A 24,263-nucleotide genomic window follows, 5' to 3' on the forward strand; every position below is an offset into this window, starting at 1 on the left:
TTCAATGGTGTTTGTAGTCTTTGAAGCATACACGATAAAGTACTACAGTCTGACAGTGTGATTAGTGTGGTGTGTCACTGGTACTGTGATCATGGTGTGTCACTGGTATTGTGATCATGGTGTGTCACTGGTATTGTGATCATGGTGTGTCACTGGTATTGTGATCATGGTGTGTCACTGGTATTGTGATCATGGTGTGTCACTGGTATTGTGATCATGGTGTATCACTGGTATTGTGATCATGGTGTATCACTGGTATTGTGATCACTGTTAAGTTAGATCGTTCAACATATATTCACAGACTCCATACATTTGATGGTGTTTGATATTTGAAAGTTATTGATCAAAAGATATTCCGGTGCCAGAGGTGTACTGATGCATGCTTTACTGACTGCTGCACTACTCCAAGCAGCTTTTGTTTGTAATCAAAGTTATGGCACTGGGATAGTGTGTGTATTTGCAACGGTTTGTGAGTTAGGAAAGTGTCGGCATGCTTGGCTACTGTGCGAGTGTGTCTTGTTTAGTGATACTTTTAGGGAAAGGGGGTGTGGGTTAGTACACATGGCTAGGGTGGTGCACGGGAAAATGATAACTTTTATGTTAAGAATGTTGTGCTCAGTCACTATTCTGGAAGCATTTGCAGGAGACATTTTTTTTTGGGGGGCAATTTTATAGGGTGGTCCTGAATTCAGGGAAGAAGTTTCTTTAGTGTCCGTTTTGAGGAATTCCCACGATTTGTAGTACAACCATTAAAAACTAATTACTGTAGTTATGTTTACTCCTGGAAGTATGAAGGAAGAGCAGTGATAAGAAATGTGACCGAAGATTATAGGTTGAGGTACCATGGACAAGACAACTAGTTAAAAAAAAAAATTCTAAAATTAATAATTTACAGTACAACAGTTTTACATGAACATATATGTGAACTAGCTATGGACATTCCAAGCGGGTGGGTACTAGATACACCCCTTTGTTGGGGGGTGCCCCAGCCTCGAAATAAGCAACCCTTCTCGGGGGTTAGTTCCACTCCCTCACATTCCATGGTTACCTATTACGGTTCCTTCGGTCACAAGATTAAGGACATTCTCAAAAACTGGATTATTTTGGAGGGTAACGAGGACCTGATTCAGTCCCTTGGTAGAGGACCATCATTTTCATATAAGTTAGGACACAATATGAAACCCCTCCTGGAACATCCCCTTTTAAATACGAGGGAAAGAAGGGGAACAAAGAAATGTGGTAGATGTAACCAGTGTCCACTTATTTTGGAAAATACAGAAATATTGACAGGTGACCCGCCACAGAGAATCTACTTGGCAGGGGGGAACTGTCAAACCAAGGGTTTGGTTTATGTCAGTGTTGGTCAGGGCTGTGATATGTTTTACATTGGCAAAACTGAAAGACCTCTGAGAAAAAGGATTTATGAACACTCATATGCTATGGAAACTCATAACCATAACAATGCTTTGCACAGACATGCACTGAAATGTGACAACTTTACAGGATATAAGTTTGGCATTTTAGAAGTTGTCAGATACAATGAGAGGGGAGGAGATTGGTGTAATGAATTGGTGAGAAGGGAATTGATGTGGCAGTTGTCACTAAATGCCACTCAACCACCAGGTATCAATGACCACTTATCTTTGGTGCCTGTACTGAAACAAAGGGCACTTAAGTTATAAAGGTATTTTGTAAGGTTTGAAAAACACATTTCTTTATAAATATACCAGCAAGTGTAATTCTCACTTCCCAGTTTTAACCTGTTTCTTTAAAATGTTAACTGATTTTAAATGTTAATCGATTTTGATTAAGCTACTACTTATACCATGACGCAATGCTTTTCTACGGTTTTGAAAAAGTCTGTAACTAGAGCAGATGAAAGCGCTTACCTTAATTTCTGCATTGGATATTTATGCAACGGATGGTTTTACTTTACTGATTTTATGTACCACTACAACAACTGTTTGGTGGAATTTTAAGACTTTGCTGCAACTGTTTTCCATTAAATTGATGAGTGAACTTTTGGTCTGGTTTGTGCTTCTGGGTGCATGAGTCAGTTACAGGAGTGTTTTTGTGTTACTAGTGGATTTTACACTCCTGCACGCTCTCTATTAATATATATATATATATATATATATATATATATATATATATATATATATATATATATATATATATATATATACATATATATACACACACACATATATATATATAAAATGTTTTTTTTACACACACACAAACATTTATGGATCCTACTGAAAGTTTGTCTAAATTTCAGTAGATCAACAAGGAAAGCACCAACATGAAAACTAGGGGGAAAACCTCTACCAAACATGCTCATAAGCATAACCTCGGACCACGCATACCACCACTATATCCTCTGCAACTTAAAATATTCTAACACCAAGAATGCATAATACCAAGGAAAGGGTATATTCCCAAATGTGGGTACTGTAGCAGTCTTGCAAAGTTGGTTGACAAATGGTGTAGAGGTATGTCGCTGTGGTTGTAGTGAATCCACTTAGGTTCTTAATCTTGAAGTATCTTCTGCTCCTCCTTCCTCCCTTTGCACTTTACTAACAAATTTCCTTGTGTTCTGACTGTGTGTGCTTCTCAGCTGATAAGTATATTTTTGGCACTTAACTGTTCAGAGTTGAATAAAATCTGAATTTAGTTCAGAATACATTTTGAATAAATTGCATCTACTTAAACTGTATTTGCTTTAATACTGCTACACACTCAAGTGTGCTACCTTGCACTGCACTTGAATTGTTTTTAGTGCTGTATTAGCTGCTTTCGGGGAAAAAATTCTAAGCTTGTTTCCTGTCTTTCTGTAACTAGTCTATTCCAGATACAGATTTGCTGTATCTAGGACTGTTGGTAAGCTTATGAGCCCCCCAAGCCTTTCTGTGTTGGAGGGAAGCCTTCTAGCTTATCAGTGGGAGTGGTAAGCACTAGGTAACCTATCTACCAAAAAAGGAGTGGTTTCTGGCCCAGACACTGTATTTTATTGCCAGTTTGGGCAGTTTTTCCATCTCTTTCAACTTTCTGGTTTAAAAGCTCGCGTCTGCGCTTGTTTCTTGCTTTCCTGTAACTAACCTAGTCCAGATACAGATTTGCTGAATCCAGGACTGTTGGTAAGCTTCTGAGCAGTGCCAAAGTCTGCTCTTCAATTTTTCCCTTAGATCTGCTAGTGGTCTCCTCTCCTGCACGTTTACTAGCTTACTAATTAAGCACTCTACCAGACTTCTTGTAGCAATTATTGTAGCACACAAAAGTGCTACCAGCACTAAACGTTCTACAAGGAAACGGCTCCAGTGCTTATTATTAATACCCACCACTCCAGGCATGTCTAACGGCCAGTTCCCTGTGCTTTCTCCTATTAACCTGGTGAACTAGGGCATCCCGAGGCAATGTAGCAACTGCCTCATGTATACTGACAACCCTCTTCCCTTACCAGCCAACACTCAGACTATCGAGAGATGCACTTATATATCCAAATTGGAAGCCACGCACTCTCCAGCCATGACCAGAATAGCTGGTCAGTAGGAGAAGGTCAACACTTGCACCACACCACATGGAACACATAGCCCACCACAACAAACACCAGCACTGTCTTCACATAAAAACACAAACCACACACACACCTTCACGGAGGCTCTCAATAAAAATCTACCCAAACAGCAGAGACCTCCAAGGCAGAAACGCACTCTACCACCACAACACCACACTAATCACGAGACACATAACCCTCCTAAACAGTGTGCCACTCAACCAAAGGCCCTAAGGCAAAACTGCATGCCCAACACACTAGTCATAGGTGACTCGATAGTGATTCACACTTATGTCCCACTCACTAGGTTGAAGGAGAAAGTAACAGTCATCTACCTGTCAGGCGCCAGCATCCACCACATAATGCATGTACTCAGGCTCTCAACAACAGGTACAAATATAACTCTGTCACTGTATACGTGGGTGGAAATTACCTAAGACGTACCTCCCTGGACTACATGAAAAGAGACATGGAGGAGCGCTCGGATTATGTAGCCCAGGCGAGTATGACCCTGGTCCTGAGCAGTATCCTGCCATCACCCAGAATGATACCACAGTACAAGAAGAAAATTATTGATTTCAATAATTGGCTAAGTTTCTGGTGTCATTCTAAGGGGATCCAGTATCTGTCTGCCTGGGATGACATGATTGATGGACCTCGATGCTTTGCCAGAGATGGCCTGCATTTGTCACCCCTGGGCTTCCGGATACTGGCAAAGGCTCTTGCCGCCCCTACAGTGCCTTTTTTAGGAGGTGTTCCAAACACCAAATTACCACCATAACAGCTGCAAACAAATGCAATCAGAGGGTCATGCTGCTCAACGCTATAAGTCTAAATCTCAAAATGCACTTGCTCGAAGCACTCCTTAAAGTGGAAAACATCGATATTTGTGCTGTAACAGAGACCTGGTTCAAGGCAGCAGAAAGCACCCCTGCAGTACCAGGCTATAACTCATTCCACACCTTTCGGCCCCAGAACTTGGACCGAAGTTCCAAAGGAGGTGGTGTTTCCATATTCATAAAGGATGCATACACACCTCCAGACTGGTAGCCCAACATAACGCATCTGAGATACTTCAGGAGCAACTAACATTGGGTAAGACAGCGATTCAGGTCATATCCAGCTACAGGTCCCCCAACCATGTCCCAAGACTCACACTCCACAGCACCCAGGAGAATATTAGGGTCCAAACACTAATACTGGGCGACTTCAACTACCCCTCCATTAACTGGGAAAAATACACATGTACCAATACACTTGCCCAACGCTTTCTGGAATTCATTAAATTCCAATGGCCTGGACCAGCTCGTTCTTACCCCCACTAGAGGTAGCAACATCCTTGACCTGGTCATTACTAACATGGCCGACCATTGCTCTACACCAATAGCCAACTCCTCCCTGGTTAGATCTGACCACAAACTAATAACCCTGGAACCCCCCCCCCCCACAAAGGTAACCACCATGAAAAACTTCTCCAAAGTTAACTTTGGGCTCCTAAAAACAGAGGTGGATAACTTCACGGCACCCATGCAAATGGAGAACAGTTGCATGACCACCAAATCATACACCAATGCACTGTATGAACATGTACACAAATGCATGGATCTCGCCATACCCAACAGAAACAAGATGTTCTCCTCAAAAAAAAAAAATAAGCCAATTTGGTGGTCCCTTGCCATAAACAACCTCTATAACAGAAGGAGGAAAGTGATGTGGAATAAGGTGAAGTTCCAAGACTGAAAAAACTCCCCTATCAGCCTCAACAAAAGTTGAGATCCCTCATCAAATCTTCTAAAGCTAGCTATATAAACAGAATTGCAGTAGATAGTAAAGACAACTACAAGGTTTTTCTATAGTTATGTAAAGAATCTCCACGGCAATACCCAGATTTGCTCTTGAGCTACTGCACAATGGTACCTCCTATACCGAGCCAACAGATATTGCCAATATAATGGCTGACAGATTCAGTGCCAACTTTACCCTCTTCTCCTCCCCCAAAGGACCAATCACAATACCAGCAGATTGCCAGGCACCCAGTATTACTGCTGCACAGGTTAAAACAGCACTGTCCAGTGCCAAGAATACAGCTTCTATGGGACCCTACAATATTACCGGCTGTGTCCTACATGAACTACAGAGTGAACTGGCACCGCACCTGTTTGCCCTGTTCAATCACAGCCTCACCCCAGGCTTTGTCCCTACTGAATGCCGCACTGCTACAGTCATCACTCTCCACATGGGAGGAGCAACTACAGACCCCGGGAACTATCGCCCCATTAGCCTGACGAGTCTGATATGCAAAGCTATGGAATGCATCATCATGGACCTAATAAACAAGGATATAGGGAATCTCCAAACTCTGGATCCTACACAGTTTGATTTTGTGAAGGGTAGATCATGTCTGCTCAACTTCTTTGAGTCAGTCACCAGAGATGTGGATGAAGGCAAGGTGGGTTCATACAGCCTACCTTGATCTGGCCAAGGCCTTTGATACCATTCCCCACTCAGGAATAACAGAAAAACTCACTAAGCTAGGCATCAACCTCTATATCACTAGGTGGGTTGCAAACTGACTCAGAGAACCCACAGTGTGAAAGTAGCTGACTCCAAGTCAGACTGTGGACCAGTCATGAGTGGAGTCCCACAGGGTTCAGTCCTGGATCCTCTCCTGTTTGGTATCTACTCCTCTGAAGTCCAGGCCAACATGAAGGGACTCTGGCTGACGTTCACAGATGATTGCAAGTTGGGAGCTACTGTTAACGCCCCAAGTGATGCTGACATCCTACAGAAAAGCCTCAATGAGACCAATGACTGGTGTCAGAACCATGGCCTTAAGCTCAATGCCAAAGAAATGTGTCACCCCCCCTTGGGAAAAACCCAGTTCCCTTGAATTACCACATAGATGGTAGTCCACTGAACATAGAAGGCGTTATAAGGATCTAGGAACACAGGTTGGCAGCAACCTCTCTTTTGACCACTACATTGCCACTGTGGTCAGAAAGTCCTTCTGTGTGGCACATCATTACCAAGGGTTTTACATCCAGGAAGAAAGACGTCATTGTCTCCCTCTACTCTTCCCTCATTAGGCCAGTCGAGTAAAATGCTCCATTTGGCATGTACCTCACTATACACTTGCAACACCTGGAGAGGCTGCAAAAGTACCTCACAAAGAGGATCCTAGGCCTTAAACAGTTGTCCTATATGGACAGACTCAAAAAAAACTCCAACTATTCTCTGTCTCATATCGCCTACTTAGATGCGATCTCTGCTTGACTTACAAAGCCATGTCTGACCCAGCTCTGTTAGAAATGCTACATCTAAAGAAATTCCAATCCCTCCGCACCACATGCTCCAGAGACCTCAACCTCATTACCACAATCAACAGAACGTGCTGGAGGGACAGGTTCATAACCCAGAGACTGCCCATGCTATGGAATAGATTTCCCATACATGTCAAGCAGAGCACGTCACTGGCCCTCTTCAAGAGAGATCTTGAAGAGTGGATGGGAACTAGAAAATTCACCCCAGGGATCACTCCAGTGGCTCTACCCGACAGAGGCACTAGGAACTAAGGTCGGGTGGCACGATGCTAGGGTAATCCTATGGGCTAGGCTTGTAAAGGCTCCAGGGCCATTAGCCTAGTACACACGTATGAACCTATGAACAAAACAGATGCTGACTTTAACCATAAATGAAATGGTGTATACACGTAGAACACACACACAAAGGACACATTATACATACATGTGTATATATTTAAAGCATACAGTTTGTGTGTGTAGATTATATATATCCATATACACTGATGATATACTGATGTGCACAAGCATTGAAATACTGGAGATAGCTATTGGCACATCAAAAACATACTTCCCAAAATGATAAAAGAACCAAAAACTACAACTGATACAGTGATGGTGATATACAGATACAGTTTCCTTTTGTGATCGACTAACCAACACCCACCACTACTTTCAAAAGCACTTTGTCTGAATAGGGATAGTGTTAGGGAAAGGATTTTTTGTAAGGTAAAGTGTAGGACTGGGGTTAAGATCAGGAGAAGGTTCAGTTTACCATACATTAGTAAGGTGGTGTGGTAGGACTTTGCCACCTCCACATCACCTTGGTAATCTATGCTAACCCCAACTCTGCCGCTAACCCCAGCTCATTACCTTAGGAAACAAATGCCTTTCTCTAAAACTACCTAAACAAAGCACTCAGATACACACATATCACATACACTAAAATGCATCTGCAACACTAAATCTGATCCCCCTCTGCAGCCCATATTTTTAACTGTAAACACCTGCACATGCACATTGTGCGCATGTGCGCGCACACAGAAATTCAGCATTAAAACACAAACCCACTTCCCATAATCACAAGCACTGAATCGTACTTTCAATAACTCAAGCACTTGACAAAGTGCTTTCAATCACTTTCTGCAGCAGATAAACTCAGTCAAACTATTTAACAGAATGAATTGTATAATACACATCAGCACATGCATGTACGCGTGCACACACACACACACACACACACACCCTCTGAAAATCATCAGATGCAGTACTTATCGAGTTTTACTACAGCGGACTTGTGTTTACTCCACTAAAGCACATTAGTTTGTGTGGTGGTATGAAAATCATGACTGCTGATGTGGTTTGAATCCACCAGCAGAGACTGGGTGTGTTTGGACAATGCAGGTATTTTAATTTTAAGACAAAAGCACTTAAGCTTTATTCAGTACATGATGCCAGCATTGTACTGCTGCAGGTGACTCCACTAGTGTATCCTTTCTTGGTTTTGTTTACACTGTGTTGTATCTGTTGAGTTTTTTTTTTTTTTTTTTTTTTTTAATCTTTGCAGGTATTCTCTTAGTTGTGCGATGATGGTGGTTGCATAAAAACATATTATGTATGTGTATATATTTGTATATACACGCACACACACATATATAGATACAGTTAAAGGTAAGGAAGATTTTGAGGCAAAGCTTTTTAATGATGGTTTGTGGCGAGTTGGTAAAAGGTCAAGGCTAGTGTACACCTGCAGGTTTTAATTAGAAGTGCTGTATATACAAGATCTATTTTGTCACTGGCAGTTACTCAGCATGTGTGAGCATTTCCCTATACTCCACCACTGAGTGACTCTGGTATTGTAAACAAAGTAACAGGAGTGTGTGCAAGGGGTGTAAATAAACGTGTATTTTGATTTAGTTGAGTTGGATTGCTAAAAGCTAAGTAGTGCAGTAGATTTTTTAAATACATTCATAGCATGTTTGTGTATCGACTTTATATTTACCCATACTCAACAATACAGCAGACCCCCAGCTTAAGACTGTGATAAAATAATTATCTAGTACACTACGTTGATAAATTTGTGATATGCCAATACAAAGGAATAACAAATATCTACAATCATTCAGCATAAATCGAAGCTAATAAATACTCAAACCTATCACATTTACGAATCATTAAAAACTAAAATTCAGACATTGCACTTGCAAGATTTTATTTATTTATTTTATATTTGTTGACCGGGCTAGTCTAACTGGATATATGCCCATTTTCAGTAGAGGCCCGGGGAGATAAGCTCCGAGGAAGTAAAAATATAATCACATTATAGAAAGATTAATTTGTATGTTGAACATTGCAGGAAAAGAAACAGGGAATAATCACAGAGGTTGTTTGTTCATAGCATAGTGCTAAATATACAAATACACTTAATACAATACAAATGTAGTTGCAATACAACATATAAAAAGAGAGCAGCTGAGTTAGATAATATATTAGTAAACAAGTTGACATAATGAAGGAAAACAAAAAGTAGGATCTGTAATAATCAGTATAAGAGTTAATAACTAGTCTGCTTAAAGAAAGTAAGAGGATGCAAGTAAAAAAATCTAGAAAGGTCTAGGTCAGTTGTTAAGAAAAGGAACAAGAATATTGAGAAGAAGAGCGCAGCTAGATCCAAGTAAGAAAGGTGGTAGATCAGTCAGGTTTGGTAGAGGGGCACAACCAGTGTGTTCTGAGAAAAAGTTTCAGTTTGTTATTAAAGAGTGATATAGAGGGAACAGAGGAAAGTTCACTAGGAAGAAGGTTCCAGGATTTTCCAACATTTTCCAACAGCACGGTGGTGCAGTGGTTAGCATTGCCGCCTCACAGCAGGAGGGTTTCCGGTTCGATCCTTGGCTGGGGTGCCTTCTGTGCGGAGTCTGCATGTCCTCCCTGTGGTCGCGTGGGTTTCCTCCGGGTGCTCCGGTTTCCTCCCACATCCCAAAGACATGCTGCAGGTGGATTGGACACTCTAAAACTGGCCCTAGGTGTGAGTGCATGTGTGTGTGTGTGTGTGCCTTCTGTGGTAGGCTGGGCGCCGGCCTGGCAACTCGACACTGTAAAACTCCACTGCCAATCATGAGCGGACAAGTGATCCGCTATGGCGACCCCTAACCGGGAAAAGCCGAAAGAAGAAGATTAGAGAACAGAGAGTCTCCAGCCCTGTTGTTTGACTTACAAATATTTACCAGAAGTCTATGTGATGAACGTAAAATGCCTAAAACAAACCCTCCGCACTAATATCTATAATAATTTATCTACAATAATTTATCAGACTTTACTCAGAAAATTAGTAAATAATTGTACTTAACAGTAAAATTCCCTTCTGCATCAATATAAATGGAAAAAAATTTAACTTCACACTTGAAATGAATATATGCAACTCTTACCAAAAACCCTTAGAAATATTTGAAAAAAATAAATAAACAAATAAAAACTAAAGGAAACACTAGCCAATCAGAAAAGCATTACCAGTGAAATTGATAATTCAGTCTAAACTACAAAACATAGCCTAAAAAAATACTAAAAAAAAAAAAATTCAGAAATCACAGTAGGAAAGTGAGAGATGCTCTTCATAAAAACCTTTGCAAACTACATATTCTGAAGAAACTCTTTACATAGTCCAAAGAAGTCACCAAGAAATACTACCAGAACATTAAAACATGAATTGCACTGGGGGTTTGTGTGTCACATCAAATCGCTTTTACTACAGAATTATAAACTGTGTTTACACTTGTTCTAAATGATAATCATACACACATGCATAATGCGTGCATGCACATGTGCAGATGTTTAGTGGGTACACAACTTATTTTACATTTGTTTACCGGGAAAGTCAGACTGGGTGGCTGCCCATTTTTATTGGAGGCCCAGGGAGAAAAGCTCCAGAGACAATCAGCATATTACATTAGCTTATCACAGAGCAGCAATGACCGTTTTCCCTTATGGCCACCAATATGCGTCATCCCCATGCTGGGCCAGTAATCAAGGAGCCTGAATCCTCACCACTGACACTGGAGAGGGATGTGCACTTAGGATACATTGCATACACTCAGTATTTCCAGATGTAGACCTCACTGCATAAAGTACAATTTCCTGTAAGAGAACACACTCCTCCCAGGGTCTGGATGTCTCTCTGTATGTGTCTCCTTCAAGGTCCCCAATAAGACACCCCACTGGTACAACTGTACGGTTAGGTTCTCAGCTGAGTGTCCAAGCCAAGTCCTCCAGCACCCTCTCTGTAAACCCAGTGCTTTGTGTCCCTGCCCCAAGTAGCTGACACACACACAGATCTGAATTGTAGACGCACACAAACACGAGAAAGGCTGACTGGCACAGGTTTACTAGCTAAGCCCCCCTCTGCCCAAACTACAAGGTAGTTACCACCACCAGACAGTCCACAATCAGCTAGTCTAAGGCCCTTAACAAAGGACGTCCAGTTATAGTAATATCAATACTAATACAAATGGTAGTAGCTCACTAAGACAGCTAGGCCTTCTGGAATGGCCACACAGTGTCACCAAATAAATATAAGCACTCTCAAAGTTTAAACACTTTTCTACAAGGACCAGCCACAATAAAAGTTTAAATATATTTAATAAATAATAAAAACATGAAAATGCTAAATATATATTTACACTAAACCACAGAGTTCAAATCACAAAAAATATTGAAATGAACACTGATGGACAGACTCATACAAATAAAGAAAAAAAACACTTTGAACTAAACTTCACTATATTCCTGACTGAATCCAAAAGATTTACTGTTCCCTAGTTAAGTTACTTACTACTGCAAGATAAGATGCTGTGGGTGAGGGTCTTTCTAGTCAGGCTCCCCAAAACAGAATACTCAATACTCTGAGATTACTCCCTGTAAAATATAATATCCAAGATGGCTTGCGGAATGACCTCATCTGGTCACCTGACTAAGTTCTTACAGTATTCCCCTTTGAAGCAGACAGGAATTTAGCACAAATGGCCACAATACACATCCAAATGTTTATGGCAGTGTCTGGACCCTCCCCTCTTTTCACTGAGCTAATGAACAAAGGCTCCTTCCCAGACCCAGTGTCTCCGGTCCCATTCAGCACTGTGGCATGCCGTTTTATTGGTTTAACAGCTTACTTACATTTCCCTTATTTTTTCCTTAAAGTTAACCTTAGCTGTCCCAGTATGCTCTATTAAAACATTTACATTTAATTTGGTTGCAATAATTAATGTACAATTCTTTTAATTTCAGAAAGGTGCACTGTTGGTACATTTTAACACAAGCAAATCTCACAAATACATTTTCAGCACAAGCATCTGTACAAATCAGTTTGATATACAAATGACATACAGCTCCGATACATTTGTAACACAAGCATCTTGTACAAATCAGTTTGAAACTCACAGGACACATCACTCTTTACAAAACACCAGCTGGCTAGGCTGGCACTTGCCCATATCATCACATTCACATACAGGAAAAAACATGCAATCTATGAATAGCACATTTTTACACCTATTAGATGAAACATACTTGCAAATCAATTACAGACATTAGATATTACTAAGGAGACTATGCAAAACTGCCTGCAGTTCGAGCCACTGGAAAACTCTGGTGATAAGTACAGAAAACACAATGCATCTGCAGTACTTTGTCTCCATCAAGAAAAGGCTCACAACATGCTTTCCCCTTTAGTGTGTCATCATGTTTCTAGTTTCTCTGACAAACTACTGAGTGGTTACAAAACGTTCATGGTCTTAAAAGCAAGGAAGTTAGTTCCAGAGTGAAGCAGTTTTCTTGCCAGTCCTAAACCAAGCCAAGACACATAACATGGCTGTGCAAGCCCTTTACAGCTGTTACATTTTAATTATTCCAATTACCCACTCTAACCCTTTGTGGAGATACTGTTAACTGTTTTGATCACAGCAAGCAAACACGGTATAGAAATGGATTGCAACTCTTCTTTTGAGCTGTTAGTCTGATAGCAACTACTGAACAAACTGCATACTGCATGCAGGTGGATACTGAAGGCATCAAACCCAAGCCCAAAAGTTGCTAATTAGCAGTTTACTGTGTAGAATCACAATGCTTATTCTGGCAACCATTTAATGAAAACAAGGATGTGCAGAAATGCAGACAGTTGAGGCTTCGGGAATATCATTCATGAAGCACAATGCACATGAGAGACTAACGCATGAAATGAGGTCTAGTGCAAGACATTCTAATTTGATAAATAAATGCCTTGTCTGAAACGTCTCATAGATTAACTTCAGCCCTGAATACTAAACAGAGAGAGCGATTCAAAATCTTCTAGCTGAAGCAAGGCTGCTTCAAGATCAGGCGTAAACGGACATACAATTTCATTCAAAGAAATCCTCCTAGGTACTTGTGAAATGGGATCCCTTATTTCACAACATCCTGTTGACACATGCATAAAGACCACCACAAAAACTGGCAATAGCTGGCCACTACTGATGACTGTCTGGGTTTTAGACGCCTGTGTACAATTCTACAGTATTTCAGTCCAAAAAAAGCTCATTCAAGGCAGAAAAAAAAATTTGGCTTGGCAAGCAGGCACTAAACGTTTTTATTCAGCACATTATGCAGAGCGCAAACACAAACGATACAACACAAAGCTAACGGACATTTCTACTGCATTGCCCTGTGCACGGCTTTGCAAGCACATTTAAATAATGCCCTTGGGTTTAACTGTCATAGCCAAGGCCTGACAGGTAAAGTAGTTATGGGATAAACCATCAAAAGAAATATAGTCCAAGGCAAATAAAAGTACATCTACATGTGTGTCTATCAGCCATAAAGTATTACAGAAACAAGTTATAGCACGGTACTCTTGTTTTGTAACAAACACTGCAAATACAGTACACTATCTACACAAGCTTAATGCATTTAAATTTAATTCACGTTCCCATTTTTTTTCTTTCCTTCTTGGATTGATAAACACTATTCTTACATTGCACTTTACTCTACCTTGAGAACAACTCTTGCTTTTAAAACCAATAGTGATGCCGAGTTTATTTTTACCACTATGCCAAACATGAAGATGATGCATACAGATCAGTCTCTTACCTAGTTAACAAATGGATAATGGACCAAGAGTCAGTCAGACAGATTCAGTCATAATGTATCCATGTGTCCCAGCCAGTAATGTACGTCAGGATAATCTGGATTCATATATTCAAAAAACACATCTAGCATGCTTGTCAGGAAACTATCTGCATGTATATGTGGCAGAGGATACCCATGCAAACAAGTCCTGCATCTTCTCAACGGGTGTTAAAAGCCTTATTTCCCTTGTCCAGTACACATTTGTAAAGGGATTTCCTGATGGACCCTGTAGCTTCCAATGCACCTGTCAGCTCCCATCACATATATCTATAAACTACTGGGAGGGATTTATAGGTTCATAGGTAGGTAACTAGGCTATCTGCCCTAAGGCATTTATAAGGCTAGCCAGAATGTGTTGGCTTTCGCCACCCCCTTAGATTAGTTCCCTGTGCCTCTGTCCAGCAGATCCACTGAAGTGATCCCTGGGGTAAACTTTCTGTTTCCCATCCACTCGTCAAGGTTTCTCTTGAAGAATGTTAGCGAGGAGCTCTGCCTAAGGTAGATTGGAATCTTGTTCCAAAGCATGGGAAGTCTCTGGGCCATGAATCTATCCCTCCAGCATATCCTAATTACTGTTGTGGTGAGGTTTAGATCCCTAGAGCGTGTGGCTCGAGGGGAGATGGTTTTCTTTAGGTGGAGCATGTCCATCAATTCTGGGTTAGACATGGCCTTGTATGTCAGGCAGAGGTCACCTCTGAGTAGGCGGTATGCAACAGAGTACAGATGGATTTTCTTCAGTCGAGCTGCATAGGGCATCTGTTCGAGGCCAGTGATGCTCTTGGTGAGGTACTTCTGTGGTCTTTCCAACTGTTGCAAATGTCTTGCAAGGTACATCCCAAATGGGGCATTGTATTCTATGATGGGTCTGATGAGTAGAAGGGCACAATGACCTCTTTCGATCTGGATGCGATCCCTTTTGTGATTAGGTGGGCCACATAGAAGGATTTTCTAACCACTTTGGCAATGTGATTATCAAAGTAGAGATTACTATCTACTTGGGTCCCCAGATCCCTTATTACGTCTTTCGTATTTAGGGGACTACCACCTATGTGGTAGTTTGTGGGTACTTTGTTTTTTTCCAAAGGGGATGACTATGCACTTTTTGGCATCTAGCTTAAGGCCATGATTTTGACACCAGGTATCAGTCTCAGGGAGACTCTTTTGGAGGACGTCAGCCGGAGAGTCAATTATAGCCCCTAGTTTGCAATCGTCTGTGAACTTGGTCAGCCATAGCCCTCCTGTGCTTGCCTGTACCTCTGAGAAGTATATGCTGAACAGGAGGGGTCCTAGGACTGAGCCCTGGGGAACACCACTTGTAACCAGTTTAGAGTCAGACCTAGCTCCTGCAACTCTCACCATGTGGGTTCTGCCCGTGAGCCAATTGGCAACCCATCTTGTAATGTAGGGGTTTATGTTCAGGTTGGTGAGCCTGTCTAGAATACCAGAATGGGGAATGGTGTTGAAGACCTTTGTGAGGTCTAGGAAGGCTGTGTGTACCACCTTTCCCTCATCTATAGCCTTGGTAACTGTCTCAAAGAAGTCCACCAGGTTTAGGAGGCAAGATCTGCCCTTAAAGCCGAACTGGGTAGGGTCCAGTGCTTTGGAGGTTCCCAATGTCTCTTAATGAGTTCCATGATGATGCACTCCATAGCCTTGCAGACCAAGCTAGTCAGGCTTATAGGGCGATAGTTCCCAGGGTTTGTTGTGGCTCCACCTTTGTGGAGCGGAATAACCATTGCTGTGCACCACTCTATGGGTACGTAGCCTGTGGAGAGGCTGAGTTTGAACAGTGTGTTTAGGTGAGGGGTTAGTTCATCTTTGAGCAGTTCATCTTTGAGCTCGTGTAGAACACAGTCTGGGACACTGTCTGGTCCCATTGATGCTGTGTTTTTGGCTTTGGAGAGGGCTGTTTTAACCCGAGTGTCTGTGATTTCAGGGGCTCTACATTCTTCTGGTATGGTTATGGGCCCTTCTGGTGGTGAGGGGGGTGAAGTTTGCACTGAACCTGTCTGCCAGGATGTTGGCGATATTGGCCGGTTCAGTGTATTTTGTGCCATTCTGCACTAACTCCGAGCAGATCTGAGCATTGCCACTTACATTCTTGACAAAGCTAAAGAATGCCCTGTGGTTATCTTTGGAGTCCTTGGCAATTTTTTTTTTCGAAGCTAGCCTTGGAGGATTTTATGAGGGATCGTAGTTTCTTGCCGATACTGACCAGGGATGGCTTCCCTTCTTGGGATTTTACTCTTTTCTGTACTAGTTTCCTCCTCCTATTGTACAGCTTGTTTATGGCAGGGGTCCACCAGACTGGTTTCCTTTGCTTGGAGGAGTGAGTCTTGGTTTTGCTAGGGATAGCACAATCCATACATTCTTGTAGGTGCCCATAGAATGCATTAGTAAAGGATTTTGCAGCTTGGACAGCAATATCCTTTAGCATGGGGGCTTTGAAACTTTCCACCTCAGTCTTAAGTAACGTGAAGTTTGCTTTTGAAAGGTTTTTCACGGTGGTTTCCTTGACCGGGGGTGAGGGCAGAATGTGGATATCCAAAGTGATTTGTTTATGGTCAGATCTAACCAGCAAGGGGTTGACCTCCGGTGTGGAACACCGGCCGCCCATGTTGGTGATGACCAGGTCCAATATGTTGTCACCTCTGGTGGGAGTGCTGACCAGTTGATCCAGGGCATTTGAGTTTATAAATTCTAGGAAATGTTGGCCAAGGGAGTTAGTACTTGAGTAGTTCTCCCAGTTAATGTTTGGGTAATTGAAATCACCCAATATTAGGGTGTCTGGTAGGACCTTTATGTTTCCCCAGTGTTTCCAGAAATGCAGACTGGGGGTCCTGGGACATGGTGGATGATCTGTAGCAAGCTACAATTTGAATTGCAGTTCTACCCATTGTTAGTTGAACGTGGATGATCTCTTAAGCATCGTGCTGTGCCACTAACCTGGAGGTGTGGGTATCCTTGATGAATATGGATACGCCCCTACCTTTTGTATTTCGGTCCAGGTTCTGTGGCCGAAATGTATGGTATGAGTTGTAGCCTGGTGGTGCTGGGGTGCTCTCTGGAGCCTTAAACCAGGTTTCTGTTACTGCACATATATCGATTTTCTCCATACTGAGGAGTGCCTAGAGTGCGTGCATTTTGAGGTTTAGACTTCTGGCATTGAGTAACATTACCCTCAGTTTTTGTTACTTGTGCTATTTACGGCAGTGGGTTTGCCTTTTGAGCCTTGCCTAAAAAAGGCACAATGGGGGTGGCAAGAGCCTTGGCCAGTATTTGAAAGCCTAAGGGTGACAGGTGCAAGCCGTCTCTAGCGAAGCAGCGTGGCTTGAAGAGCATGTCAACCCAGGCAGACAGACAATGGATCCCCTTTGAATGACACCAGAAATTGTTGAAATTGATAATTTTTTCTTTATACCGTGGTATCATTCTTGGTGAGGGCAGGATGCTACTCAGGGTCAAGGTCATACCGGCCTGAGCTACGTGATCAGAGAGCTCTTCCATGTCTCTTTTCATGTAGTTCAGGAAGGTACTGCTCAGGTCATTCACACCAACATGGGCAATGACAGTCATATTTGTTCTGGAGTGATCTGAGTTCTTGTGTTATGTCGCGGATCCTGGCACCCGACAGGCAGCTAACAGTAACCTTCTCCTGGTTCAGCCTAGTGAGTGAGACGTCAGTGTGCCTGACTATAGAGTCACCTATTACTAGTGTGTTGGGTATGTTATTTTGCCTTAAGGGCTGTGATTGCATGGCATGCTGGTTTTGTGAAGTAAGTGTTTCATGGTTTGTGTTGGGGGGTGGAGGTTGCTTGGATTGTCTGCTTTGGAGGTCTCTGTTGCTTTTGCAGATTTTTATTTAGAGACTCCGAGTATGTTTTCGTGTATTTATGTGCGTTTTTTTGTCAGTGCTGGTTTAATGGGTCTATGTGAGACTGGTGGTGTGATGCAAGTATTTCCCTTCTCCTCTTGACTGTCTGATCCAGTCTTGGGTTGAGAGAGCTTAGCCTCCAGTTTGGCTGTATAACTGCATCTCCCGCATGTATTAGTGTTTGGTGGTAGGAGAAGTGGGTTGTCTGTGTACATGAGGCAGTTGTAACATTGCCTCAAAATGCCCAGATTCACCAGTTGGACTGGAGAGTACACCTGAAACTGTCCTTTAGACATGCCTGGATAGGTACAGTGAACTGTTTTACTGATTGGCTGGCAAGGTCGAATAGAGAGCCCTGTCCTTCTGTACAGTATAGGGTGGTCTAGTGTTAGGGTTTTATAAGTGCTTGCTATGAGTTTTGAGCAAGTGCCGGGCTGAGAAATGAATGGTTTGAGAGCTTAAGTTGAAAGTTTGTCTAGTTCCAAGGGAAAAATTGAAGAGGAGACTTTGTGGAGCCTGGAATAGTTATACCCTAGCTAACCGGCGCTGCCAGAGACGCAAAACCGGGCAAATGCGGTTTTTACATCAGAGAAATGAAAGAGAGAAATTAGCCCAAAATCGCCAATAAACTACTAATTTCTGGGCTGAAACCACTCCTCCGGGGATAGATAGGCTGCTCAAAGCTCCAGTCTCTCACAGGTGAGCAGAGAAACTTCCTTCTATCCAAGTAAGGTATGGGAAAACACAAACTTGTAACACGGCCCTGAATTCAACAATAACCTGAAAACTGGACTATATTAGCTTAGAAAGGTGGGAAACAAATACATTTTATTTCAGAAAATAAAGCAGATACAATCAAAAAAGCACTTTAAATGCACAGAGAAGGATACTTATTGTTATATATCTCAGATCAGAGTTGTAGTCAATGCCCCTAGTAATAAAGTAGGAAGAAACACAAATACAGTAAAAGCAGATGAATAAAGTGCAATATATATATATATATATATATATATATATATATATATATATATATATATATATATATATATATAAACAATAGAAAACAAACAAACTGATTTAAACAAGTTACCCAATTAACCTGAAAAAAGCTCAAAACTGAGCCCTGTTCCAGCAGTCCTCAATCAGACAAGTTCTAACTGCACACTCCTGCCACTAGGGTGCAGGGGAACCTTCTCCAAAAAAGATGGCCTGGATCAGTGCTCAAGTTATACAAACAAAGCTAGATTCAGCAAGCCTGAATCTGGTCTATGCTGTAGCAACAAGGCGCACCAATTTCAGAAAGAAACAGTTCAAATAAGCAGGCACAATAAGCCTGTGACCAGAAATTCCCAGCTCAGAAGGGCAGAATCCAGCCTCTCCTCCCACAAGAGTGCAAACCACAAACCTTCTTAACGTAGAATAACTGACCTGAAGCCCAAGTGCTTAAACCAGAACTAATACACTTTTAGAATAGCAGGCACTGAGCCTTCAAATCAGCAATTCCCAGCTTAGAAGGATGTAAGCTACCGGTCCTGTTTTTCTAAGTGACACACCAAAGCTCCCAAATCCCAGCTACCTGTACCTGAAGGAGGTTAAACATATCAGTGTGCACACCCTGACAAATGCATTTACTTCTATTTTGGGATAGGGGTCTCTTACTAAGCCTACGGGGCTGTTTTCAGGGCAGATCAGAGGTGATATTTATACATACTCATTGAAATGTGATCAGGACACCAGGAGTACCCTCCCTACTTTTTTTTTTGTTAAGCACCATGGGATCTTTTAACATACACCTTTGTTACCACCAACTCGGGCAGCTATGACTGATTTAACATTCTATCCACTAGACAAGATAACCTCCGGTGGGGTGCACCTTCTCTTGTGCTACAGTCAGCGCAATAACCATTTATCAAATCACCTGTGGTGGGGATAGAACCCAGATATGTGGCTAGTATGGTACTTTTTGATACTGTGCAGGTGTCTTTGACTCAAAATCAACCTGCTGTCATGCAGCTATAAACAGTACTATTCCAAAAGACACACATTTCTGGCAGGAGGTTGAGTGCACAATCTTGGCAGGGTGATAGGGAAAGAGTTCACCTGGCTAGTAGGAAAAACATGTTAGGATGAAGTTTGTAGATAATGGATTAACAAAGGAAGATTCATCAAACCAGAAAACAACTTAAGTCTACTATTGAGGACACAAGTCCAATAAACCACCACCAACAGATGGATCACAGAATTTGGGAATAAACATACCAGTCCAAGGAAAAGCCCCAGAATGATTTATAGCATTGATTTACAGACATGCAGAAGGGGGGGGGGCACAACTGCTGAACTTTGGGGTGCAAGGACTACTATTCACTCAAAAGGAATCAGAAGGGGACAATCAGCTGCAGTTTGCAAATGCAGCAATGATGATTAGGATGGCCTTGGTTATTGTAGTGATGCTCAAATCCAAAAGGTATAGAAAACTAACTGCTAGAGGAGGTGTCTGAGTATATTTGTTTTGGGGAGAGCTCCACTAAAACTCTGCATCCACTATACCCATCCTGTGTGGACTTTAGTGTGCCAGCACACTTTGTATGGATTTAGTGCATGTCCATGGGCATTCTTGGTCTTCAGATGTGCAGGGCACAAGACAGTTGTACATCCTACAGTCCTGGACATTTCCAGACACGAAGTAAAGTACACATGATGAAAGGCTGCTTGACTTGTATTATAGTGCCATCACTACAAATCGCAGAGCACACAGATAACGCTAAGGCAAACACAGCCAGACCTACCTAAACATATGAAGTGACTGGTAATGAACAGAAGGGATTTACAGTAAGGTTGCAATACAGCCTGCTGTCTGCGACTCAAATCCATTTCATCTGACCAAGACTTTGTACAAATTAGACAAATCAAGAACAAGCTCAACTACAAGAAACTTCATACAATTAATAAAAAAATTCAACTGGAGTTGGGGCAGCTTCTCACTTTTTTTTTTTTGAAAAAAGAAATGAACCATAAAGCAGTATGCCAAAGACATCTTTGCCTCTTAAAAGTCCAAAATGAGTCAGTCACATGAAAGAGCTCAGAGTTCAAACTATGGAAGTAGTAACACCACTGCAAAATCACTTTCTGATACCAAGCTGTTATGTACCTGTACCACAAAATCATCTCAAAAAGCCTTCAACAAAATACCATCAATAAAAGACTCTTTAATATGACCCCCACAGCATCTTTTAATTCAACAAAGATATTTGACTGCCATCAAATGAGGCAAAACATGCATTCATGATCATAGCTAAGATGGAAGTTACCTTCCAGGTCGTTCATTACAGGAATCTTCAAGACTGAACAGTTTAATTGCCTGCTCACCCCAACAGCTTTCCTGCTGTACCAACAAGCAGAAATGAAAGGTCTCAGTGTTAAACATCCAAAGACAAGCCAGAGAGACATGGTAAAATCCAGACACATGCACACACTCCTCAGGCTAATTGAGGTTCTCTTTAAACAGACATGAAAGTAATGGCTTTGTGGTACTCAAAATGATCAACAGTCAGTAATTACAATTTTGTAAAGACAATTAGGCACCAGATTCTAAATATAGGAGCACACCCTTCAAGCAGTGATACTGCCGACATGGTAGGATAATTGTTGCTAATTGAACTTGCAGTTAATTAGGTTGAATTACCTCTTCATAGCCAAGCAGAAAGATTAAACCCCAAACTCTGCACAGGAGTTCACTTCCTATTTTTGCACTGGCAGGTTTATGACACTTCAGTTTCCAGGTCTGTTCTTCTCGGACCTCTTCAGAATCAACCATTAAGCCAGTCTGATGTCAGTAGCTTCAAGCCCAGCAAAAGTCAGGTGACTCAACATAATTATAGTGCAAACTGCTGTGTTTGTATGCTTGCCTCTGCTACGTGTATGCAAATTGATAATTACAAAACTACTATTTACATAAGAAGACTGTAACAATGGTGTCTTATTTCAGGCAAATATTACTAAGGCAGGGAACATCTCTATGTTACAAGCATAAGCAGTCAGACCAGTCCTTGCAAAAAGAAATGAAGCCTGGGGCTAAATAAATGGATAAACAGCCTTCACAGTACAAAGTGCCTGTATTTAACAGATGGCATGCCCCTTTTCAAATGGGCTTGTTGCCCTTAAATAGCAAACATAAAACAGAACAAGACTACATCCAAGTGAGCCACTGCTCACTGTAGTCTAAGTGCGATCTTCTGCCAACCTCACTAATTAGCAAACACAATAAATATGCAAATACATACACCCAGTATTCTTCTTGGTCTGTGTGCTGCCTTCCTATGCTTCATTTTATTTTGGATTACACTACTTTTACAAAAACTTTGTACCACAGCACAATGTCCACCTGCTGTTCCCTTCACACTTCCTGTATCAATAAAGTGATTGATACAGCCTGACCCATAGTTCAAAGGTCACTGCTACAATACTAAAGGCTGCACTGACAGTTTTGTTAAAACATTTAACAGTCAAGCCATTTGGTAATCAAACCAAGACCACTTACGTCTTTTTACAAATTAATGAAGCAAAGACATGTGGAGCACTAGATACATTTTTGAGGCTAACAGGCCGAAGTAAAACATTCTGAAAACATCTCCAACTAAGTAGTCCCCGCTACCTGGCACAGAAAAAAAAACAGACTTGATGGCAGACAAGAAGCATTTAGGGTCATTCTATCATTCCTCCCTGCGTACCACATGAGCAGCAAACTAAGTTAACTTAACAACAAAGACTTTCCTAACCACAGATAAAACTGTTGGATTTCTGAATGAACCACCTTCTCCATGAATGAAGGTTACTTCACATGAGCACCATGCCTTAGGGGCAGGGGCTGGGAATCTTCATAACTGGTCTAGAGTTAAAGCTACTGCTTGTCAGTAGCACTTCATACTTAACTACTGCACTACATTTCTATAAATACATGCAGTGGTAGGATAAATCACCTCTACTGGTGTGAGCTAATATTAGAGAATGACACTTACACAAGTATTGGCCAGACTTCATTCTATTGCAGTGAGATAACCAGGTACCATAGAAGTAAATCTTGTCCACCTGAAATGATTAGGGAATTAATGAGCTATAAATAGAAGCACTGCAAGTTATGGGGAAAATGAGTACACACACAAGAACCAAATATACCTTCCTGCATTTATTATTTACACATTCTGTTTATCTCCTTGGGAAAACTCAGAGAAAGAAGCATTTGAAAGAGCAGACCAAGATCACAAGAAACACCTTCCAATGTAGTTAATATAATCAGAGAGTTGCTCAGTTTCCCTTTACTATTCACCAAAAGGTAAATTAACGTCTACACTCTCAAATACCTTTCCATAACTTCATTCCCACATTCTGGCACATATTACCATTATTTTATTTGTCTTTGTTAACTGTAAGTTTGACTGGGCAAAGACCATTTTCAGCAAAGGTCTAGGGAAAACACTCCTGCAGATACATTTAAGATGCTAAGACAGAGTAGATGATTTACAAATCTGGATACAAACAGGTAATCATTCTGCAATGGAACTGTACAAAGATAAAACAGGTATTTCTTCTGTGGTGGCATTATACATAATATTACATTCAAAGCATAAAAAATTACAAAGCAAACATTTCATGAGTAATTTATGTGACAAGCAGACAACAGATATGACTTGCACGACACGGGTAAGGAGGGTAACAGCACTTGTCAGGAGGAGATAAAACTGAGATAAGGAGTGTGAAAAATTAGCTAGTATGTAGTTAATAGTTAAAGCTTGGAAAAAAATACAGACACTGCCTACAGTTTTAATATTTTCACATTGTATCTTACAGAGGTCAATGGCGTAGGGGTTATCCTGAAGGAACAGTATGCTAAGAGTGTTTTGGAGGTGAAAAAAGTGTCGGATAGAGTGATGTTTATTAAGCTGGAAATTGATGGTGTAATGATGAATGTTGTTAGTGCATATGCTCCACAAGTTGGGTGTGCGATGGATGTGAAAGAAAAATTTTGGAGCGAGTTGGATGAAGTGGTGATGACTGTACCCAAGGGTGAGAGACTGGTGATTGGAGCAGATTTCAATGGGCATGTTGGTGAAGGGAACAGAGGGGATGAGGAAGTGATGGGTAGGTATGGTGTTAAGGAAAGGAATGCAGAAGGTCAGATGGTAGTGGATTTTACGAAAAGGATGGATATGGCTGTGATGAATACATATTTTAACAAGAGGGAGGAGCATAGGGTGACATACAGGAGTGAAGGAAGATGCACACAGGTGGATTATATCCTATGCAGGAGGGCCAGTCTGAAGGAGATTGGAAACTGTAAAGTGGTGACAGGGGAAAGCGTAGTTAGGCAGCATAGGATGGTGGTTTG

At 41.5% G+C, this 24,263-nt stretch overlaps 1 protein-coding gene across 3 annotated transcripts in view; it reads right to left on the reverse strand.

Annotated features, from left to right (window-relative positions):
* The window catches only part of BCL9 (BCL9 transcription coactivator), a 1,690,791-nt gene that overhangs the window by 1,403,554 nt on the left and 262,974 nt on the right, over window positions 1-24,263 (reverse strand). The window contains exon 1 of one of the 3 annotated variants that reach the window (XM_044072110.1): window positions 21,564-21,669. The exons of the other annotated variants lie outside the window; for them this stretch is intronic. The gene's annotated coding sequence lies outside the window, so the exon portion shown is untranslated. Of the gene's footprint in view, window positions 1-21,563; window positions 21,670-24,263 lie in introns of those variants that run through there. 3 annotated transcript variants of the gene reach the window in all.

The sequence above is a fragment of the Protopterus annectens genome, chromosome 5.part0 (genome assembly GCF_019279795.1).
Source record: "Protopterus annectens isolate FY-2018-M chromosome 5.part0, PAN1.0, whole genome shotgun sequence".
Classification (NCBI taxonomy): Eukaryota; Metazoa; Chordata; order Ceratodontiformes; family Protopteridae; genus Protopterus; species Protopterus annectens.